General features: G+C 52.5%; 2 non-coding genes and 1 pseudogene across 2 annotated transcripts; all 3 read right to left on the bottom strand.

Annotated features, from left to right (window-relative positions):
• Positions 1 to 1689, bottom strand: part of LOC138140674 (large subunit ribosomal RNA) — a 5339-nt pseudogene extending 3650 nt beyond the window's left edge.
• A 393-nt stretch (positions 1690 to 2082) lies between these two features.
• LOC138140667 (5.8S ribosomal RNA) lies at positions 2083 to 2239 on the bottom strand. The gene has a single exon (XR_011162700.1). It is a non-coding gene; the product is annotated as a 5.8S ribosomal RNA (ribosomal RNA).
• Positions 2240 to 4446: 2207 nt separating this feature from the next.
• On the bottom strand, positions 4447 to 6367 carry LOC138140662 (small subunit ribosomal RNA). Its single transcript, XR_011162696.1, has one exon. It is a non-coding gene; the product is annotated as a small subunit ribosomal RNA (ribosomal RNA).
• Positions 6368 to 7500: the final 1133 nt, after the last annotated feature.

The raw sequence follows: 7500 nt of genomic DNA, 5'->3' as shown, positions 1-7500 counted from the left end.
ACCCTCCTACTCGTCAGGGCTTCATGGCCGACGAGACGAGGTCCCGTCAGACCGCACATGCCGCTGACGGCAGAGTATAAGCACGACGCTTCAGCGCCATCCATTTTCAGGGCTAGTAACTTCGGCAGGTGAGTTGTTACACACTCCTTGGCGGATTCCGACTTCCATGGCCACCGTCCTGATGTCTTAAGTTACCAACGCCTTTCATGGTATCCCATAAGCGTCGATTTAGGCGCTTTAACTCTGCGTTTGGTTCATCCCACAGCGCCAGTTCTGCTTACCAAAAATGGCCCACTTGGCACTCTGATTCGATTCTCGCGGCTTCACGAAGAATTCGAGCAAGCCGGAGATCTCACCCATTTAAAGTTTGAGAATAGGTTGAGGCCGTTTCGACCCCAATGCCTCTAATCATTCGCTTTACCGGATGAAACTCGTATAATACGAGAGCCAGCTATCCTGAGGGAAACTTCGGAGGGAACCAGCTACTAGATGGTTCGATTAGTCTTTCGCCCCTATACCCAGTTCCGACGATCGATTTGCACGTCAGAATCGCTACGGACCTCCATCAGGGTTTCCCCTGACTTCGTCCTGACCAGGCATAGTTCACCATCTTTCGGGTCCCAGCGTGTACGCTCTTGGTGCGCCTCTTCTCGCAATGAGAACGAGACGCCCCGGGAGTGCGAGGCGGTCCACAGAGGACCACCCATCCTCCCTGAGTCCGCGCTAGGCGGACTTTCACTTTCATTACGCCTTTAGGTTTAATCATGTCCCAATGACTTGCGTGCATGCTAGACTCCTTGGTCCGTGTTTCAAGACGGGTCCTGAAAGTACCCAAAGCTATAGCGTCGCCGATCGGCGTTTCAACGAGGTCTGTTCGAGAACACCGCAGCCAGCAGCCGTCCGGGGACGGGACCGGCACCAGGTCCGATCGACCGTCGCGACGAACGCGCTTGCCGCGGGTCGAACGCTAACTGAGTAGCGGCCTCGCGCCACATGCTTACCGTCGAGCGTGCCGACCGGGAAACACCGCGGGTTCGTCCGGTACGGCGAACCGTCCGGACGGGCTCCACCGCGGGCCTTAGATCGGCGCCCAACGGATCGCGACGTCCTACAGGGGGAGAAGTGCACGCGTTCGACAGCAGTTCGGAGAACAGAAGGTGCGGACGACGCGCACGCCGTCCGTCACGCGACCGTCCAGCGCCACCGCCGAGACACGCTGAATCTCCCCTTTCGACCTTTCGGGTTTCTCAGGTTTACCCCTGAACGGTTTCACGTACTATTGAACTCTCTCTTCAAAGTTCTTTTCAACTTTCCCTCACGGTACTTGTTCGCTATCGGTCTCGTGGTCATATTTAGCCTTAGATGGAGTTTACCACCCACTTAGGGCTGCACTCTCAAGCAACCCGACTCTGAGGAGAGATCCTCCCGCTACCGGCGACGGTCGCTACGGGCCTGGCACCCTCTATGGGCTGTGGCCCCGTTCAAGATGGACTTGGACGCGTCGCACGGTCTCGGGATGACGGACCCTCCCTAACACCACATTTCCCGGCGTCCGGTTTCGGCCGCGGGATTCGGTGCTGGGCTCTTCCCTGTTCGCTCGCCGCTACTGAGGGAATCCTAGTTAGTTTCTTTTCCTCCGCTTAGTAATATGCTTAAATTCAGCGGGTAGTCTCACCTGCTCTGAGGTCGCATTTTTGAAAAATATCTCAAAAATTTATGGCACGCAACGACGATCGTCGCACTCGTCCGAAGGACGGCCTCCGACTCTCCCCGAACATCGATCTGACGTCGTCGCGAGATCTATCACTCGTCTCGGACACGACGATCGCACCGTTCAGAGATCGGGCATCGTGGCCGCCGCTGTACGGCGCGTGCTTTACGTCGAAGGGCCGCCGGAAGACCGGAGGACTACTAAGCGCTCCACGACGCTATTTCGTCCTGACCGATCGGCCGCTATCGCGTCTCGGGATGTCGTGCTCGAGAAATTTCCCGCACGTCGCACATCCAACACGCTCCGACGTCTCCGTGCACACGACATTACTCGCGAACGTAACGGAGACCGAGCAGTCTTTGAAATTGACACGACCCTCAGCCAGGAGTGGTCCGGGAACAGAATATCCGAGGACCGCAATGTGCGTTCGAAATGTCGATGTTCATGTGTCCTGCAGTTCACAAGTTGACGCGCAATTAGCTGCGTTCTTCATCGACCCACGAGCCAAGTGATCCACCGTTCAGGGTAATCTTTTAATTTATCGGACATCACGAGACGGTCGTTCCGTTAGGATAGGGAACATCCTGGAACGCGCCACGCCTCGGCGTGATGTCGTCAAGCTAGGTTTCAATTATTTTATCTCGCTTTCGAAACCGGCGGGAGACGCGCGAACCGGTCTGTTCGCCGTGGTGTTCTTCTCCTCTGACATCGCATCTCACCGTCTACCCTCGAGATCTCGCCCGTAAAATGAGCGAGAGAGGATAACGTCAGGTGTGATCGATCGATAAAGAATACTAAACACGACGGTCCTAGACACCACGCATCGAGATCCCGACAGGAGACGCGAATCGGTCGGTTCGTCGTGTTGACTCTGTTTCCCCTCTGAGCGTGTTCTCTCACCGTCTACCCTCGAGATCTCGCCGTTCAAATGGCGAGAGAGGATAACGTCGGGCGATCGACACGGAGAAAACGAGACACACGACTGATACACGACCTCGCATCGAGATCCTGAGGACGCGGTCCTACTTGCGTTTCGTTTGTCGCATACAACATCTTTCGAAAACAACCGATCACGTTTTCGAAACCGGCGGGAGACGCGCTAACCGGTCTGTTCGCCGTGGTGTTCTTCTCCTCTGACATCGCATCTCACCGTCTACCCTCGAGATCTCGCCCGTATAAAATGAGCGAGAGAGGATAACGTCAGGTGTGATCGATCGATAAAGAATACTAAACACGACGGTCCTAGACACCACGCATCGAGATCCCGACAGGAGACGCGAATCGGTCGGTTCGTCGTGTTGACTCTGAAAACGAGGCACGACGGGTACACGACCTCGCATCGAGATCCTGAGGACACGGTCCTACTTGCGTTTCGTATAAATTTTCGAAAGGAGCTTTCGAACCGGCGGGAGACGCCCGAACCGGTCTGTTCGCCGTGGTGTTCTTCTCCTCTGACATCGCATCTCACCGTCTACCCTCGAGATCTTGCCCGTATAAAATGAGCGAGAGAGGATAACGTCAGGTGTGATCGATCGATAAAGAATACTAAACACGACGGTCCTAGACACCACGCATCGAGATCCCGACAGGAGACGCGAATCGGTCGGTTCGTCGTGTTGACTCTGAAAACGAGGCACGACGGGTACACGACCTCGCATCGAGATCCTGAGGACACGGTCCTACTTGCGTCTAATATGTCGTACGCACAACATTTTTCGAAAAGAGCCGATCGCGATCGTTCCCTTAAAAACGGACATCGTTCCGACCTAGAGATCCACGACCACGTAAAGTTCAAAAATAGTTCAAATCATGGTACGCGTGAATACATCAGCAGTCTGAAAACAGCGTCCTAGGAACGTCGGTCGACGTTTTTCCAGAATCTGTCGCCGGGGCACTGAACGCCACCCCGTCAGCCGGGCGAAAATCATTTAAAACCCACGAGTGCCGAGGTCGAATCCTGGCGAGGAACGAAACGTCAAACCGCTCATGTGTTCCTCCGGTCCGAACCCGACACCTGCGATCCCCTCCGAAACCTGCGATGACGGACTTTTCGACCGTTGCCATCAACGTGATCTCATCTCCTGATAATAACCGTACGCTTACCATCAACGAACGAAGTCATCAAATAGACGACAACGACGGACGATATCGGAACGAAAAAAATCGACTGGAGACGGTCGACGGACGACAGTTACGATCTCTTGTCATTTCGACCGTTGCCATCAACGTGCGATCATAGCCTGCCTGATCACCGAACACACGATTACCATCAACGAAGTCGCCATCGAGACGGGCGCGGGGACACCCGCCGACGACGATCGACGGACAATATTTTGTGGAACGGTGATACTACGGAAACGATCGACGGACGACAGTTACGATCAATATTTCGTCACCGAGGACGGGGATCTAGGTACCCGAACACCGTCTACTCGAGCGTTTCTCCGAGATGTCGGATAGGCGCAAGAGCCGGCACTGCGGAGCCGTCCGGGCGTTGTGTTGCACCGAAACGAACTGCGATCCTGCACACGCACACGAAAAAAATATTTCAATGTGCGCGCATCGTAGTCTAGCGGCGTCAACGAGGGTCTATCCCCCGAGAACGTGCGACAGCACCGCTAAGGGCTGACGTGCCGTCGGCTCCGTCTAGACTTTCAAAAGTTCAAAAATCAATCATGTCAGACAAATGCTTACAATTTCGTGTTGCCATTCGTGAAAATGGACACTACTCTCGTTAATGATCCTTCCGCAGGTTCACCTACGGAAACCTTGTTACGACTTTTACTTCCTCTAAATGATCAAGTTTGGTCATCTTTCCAGCAACATCGGCGACGCCGAAACGCCACCGCGTACCGGTCCGAAGACCTCACTAAATCATTCAATCGGTAGTAGCGACGGGCGGTGTGTACAAAGGGCAGGGACGTAATCAACGCGAGCTTATGACTCACGTTTACTGGGAATTCCTCGTTCATGGGGAACAATTGCAAGCCCCAATCCCTAGCACGAAGGAGGTTCAGCGGGTTACCCGGGCCGTTCGGCCAGGGAGGACACGTTGATTCCTTCAGTGTAGCGCGCGTGCGGCCCAGAACATCTAAGGGCATCACAGACCTGTTATTGCTCAATCTCGTGCGGCTAGAAGCCGCCTGTCCCTCTAAGAAGAATTGTTTGTACGCCGACAGTAAAAACCGCGCGCGACCACCGGGCGAACCCGGGGCCGGCGGGCCTTTGGGATGTCGAAATACGCCTATTTAGCAGGCTAGAGTCTCGTTCGTTATCGGAATTAACCAGACAAATCGCTCCACCAACTAAGAACGGCCATGCACCACCACCCACCGAATCAAGAAAGAGCTCTCAATCTGTCAATCCTTCCGGTGTCCGGGCCTGGTGAGGTTTCCCGTGTTGAGTCAAATTAAGCCGCAGGCTCCACTCCTGGTGGTGCCCTTCCGTCAATTCCTTTAAGTTTCAGCTTTGCAACCATACTTCCCCCGGAACCCAAAAGCTTTGGTTTCCCGGAAGCTGCCCGCCGAGTCATCGGAGGAACGTCGGCGGATCGCTAGCTGGCATCGTTTATGGTTAGAACTAGGGCGGTATCTGATCGCCTTCGAACCTCTAACTTTCGTTCTTGATCAATGAAAGCGTTTTTGGCAAATGCTTTCGCTTCTGTCCGTCTTGCGACGATCCAAGAATTTCACCTCTAACGTCGCAATACGAATGCCCCCATCCGTTCCTATTAATCATTACCTCGGGGTTCCGAAAACCAACAAAATAGAACCGAGGTCCTATTCCATTATTCCATGCACACAGTATTCAGGCGAAGTTTTAGCCTGCTTTAAGCACTCTAATTTGTTCAAAGTAAACGTGCCGGCCCACCTCGACACTCAATGAAGAGCACCGCGGCGGGATTGAGTTGGGCCGCCCTCGCGGGCTAAGCCCACCGGCAGGACGTCCCGCGGCACGCCAGTTGACACCGCGAACGATGAACCGGCGGCGCGGGACACAGATTCGACTACGAGCTTTTTAACCGCAACAACTTTAATATACGCTATTGGAGCTGGAATTACCGCGGCTGCTGGCACCAGACTTGCCCTCCAATTGATCCTCGTTAAAGGGTTTAGAGTGTACTCATTCCGATTACGGGGCCTCGGATGAGTCCCGTATCGTTATTTTTCGTCACTACCTCCCCGTGCCGGGAGTGGGTAATTTGCGCGCCTGCTGCCTTCCTTGGATGTGGTAGCCGTTTCTCAGGCTCCCTCTCCGGAATCGAACCCTGATTCCCCGTTACCCGTTACAACCATGGTAGGCGCAGAACCTACCATCGACAGTTGATAAGGCAGACATTTGAAAGATGCGTCGCCGGTGCTAGACCGTGCGATCAGCTCGAAGTTATTCAGAGTCACCAAGTTGGACGATGACGGAGACCGCCACCGATTGGTTTTGATCTAATAAAAGCGCTCCTTCCGTCTCCGGTCGGAGCTCTGTTTGCATGTATTAGCTCTAGAATTACCACAGTTATCCAAGTAAATGTGGGTACGATCTAAGGAACCATAACTGATTTAATGAGCCTTTCGCGGTTTCACCTTAATTCGGCTTGTACTGAGACATGCATGGCTTAATCTTTGAGACAAGCATATGACTACTGGCAGGATCAACCAGGGAACTGTGCGTGTATCGTAGTACACACGACAGTTCGTCCGTCGACCCGTAGGTCGAGGATAACTATCGTCACGTGCGAGCGAAACGGACGATCTTTGCGACCGTCGTGACGCCACGTTCGTGCATTTTGCGTTGTGCTACGTTTCGCAGTTAAAAACAAAACAGAATGTTGTGGTTTCCATATATATATATATAGTCATCGTGACGTACGCAGTATCGGGAAGGAGAAAACGACGACGATATTTTGCAACCACCGTGCCTCTTACCATCTGAAAATCGTTTCCCATCCGAGATATGGTAGTCATCGATTTGATTTTGTGTGTCTTTCGCTCACACATATTTTGTGTCATCGCGGTACGGCAGACGACGATCAAGTCGAACCCGTCCCGCTCACAAATTTTTATTTATAATGATTATTTATCATTTTTCGTGTTATGTTTTGTTTTTCCACGCCACACGCACGCATGAGAGTTCAAAACACCGGCGTCGAAAATTCGTTTTTAACGAAACTTCCTCGGCCTGTAAAAATTTTTCTAACAAACTTAACTCTTCGCTACATTGAAAGCGATACTTTTTCGGTAAGAATTTCCGTAGAAATTCGAACACGTTACGAGTAGAAAACTTATTCTCGCTCGGATATCTGAGAGTTTATGCATTATTTATTGTTGTTGGGTGCAGCAACGATGAAGTCGCAAAACTCGATCGCGCCACCCTCTACAACTTGTAAAAAATGTTGATCGCATAGGGACCGCAGACGATTGAACGCCATGCCGCATCCGCGATCTCGCTGTGGGAGACGGTCGAAACGTACTCCACCGACTGTCGAAATTCGTTCGTCGCTGCGAAAATTAAATTCTCACGACGTCCGAAGACAATCCTGCTGGTGGTCGTTCCGAAAAGAAAGACGAGGTGAAAACCTCGCACGATCTCCTCCGTCAGAAAACCGTACATGACGGTGTCATCAGTAGGGGGCCAAAACTTGACTGTCGAAAATTCGTTTGTCGCAGAAAATTAAATTTTTACGACGCACGAAGACAATCTTATGTTCGGTCTAGTTCGAAAAGGGAAGCGTCGTCGGAACAACAACAACCCTAGTAGTATATCTTTTCTAACAATCTTTTCTCCAATTTTCTGAG

The sequence above is a fragment of the Tenebrio molitor genome, chromosome Y (assembly GCF_963966145.1).
Source record: "Tenebrio molitor chromosome Y, icTenMoli1.1, whole genome shotgun sequence".
NCBI lineage: Eukaryota > Metazoa > Arthropoda > Insecta > Coleoptera > Tenebrionidae > Tenebrio > Tenebrio molitor.
Note: the sequence above shows the minus strand (reverse complement) of the source record. Positions and strands in the feature narration are given on the sequence as shown.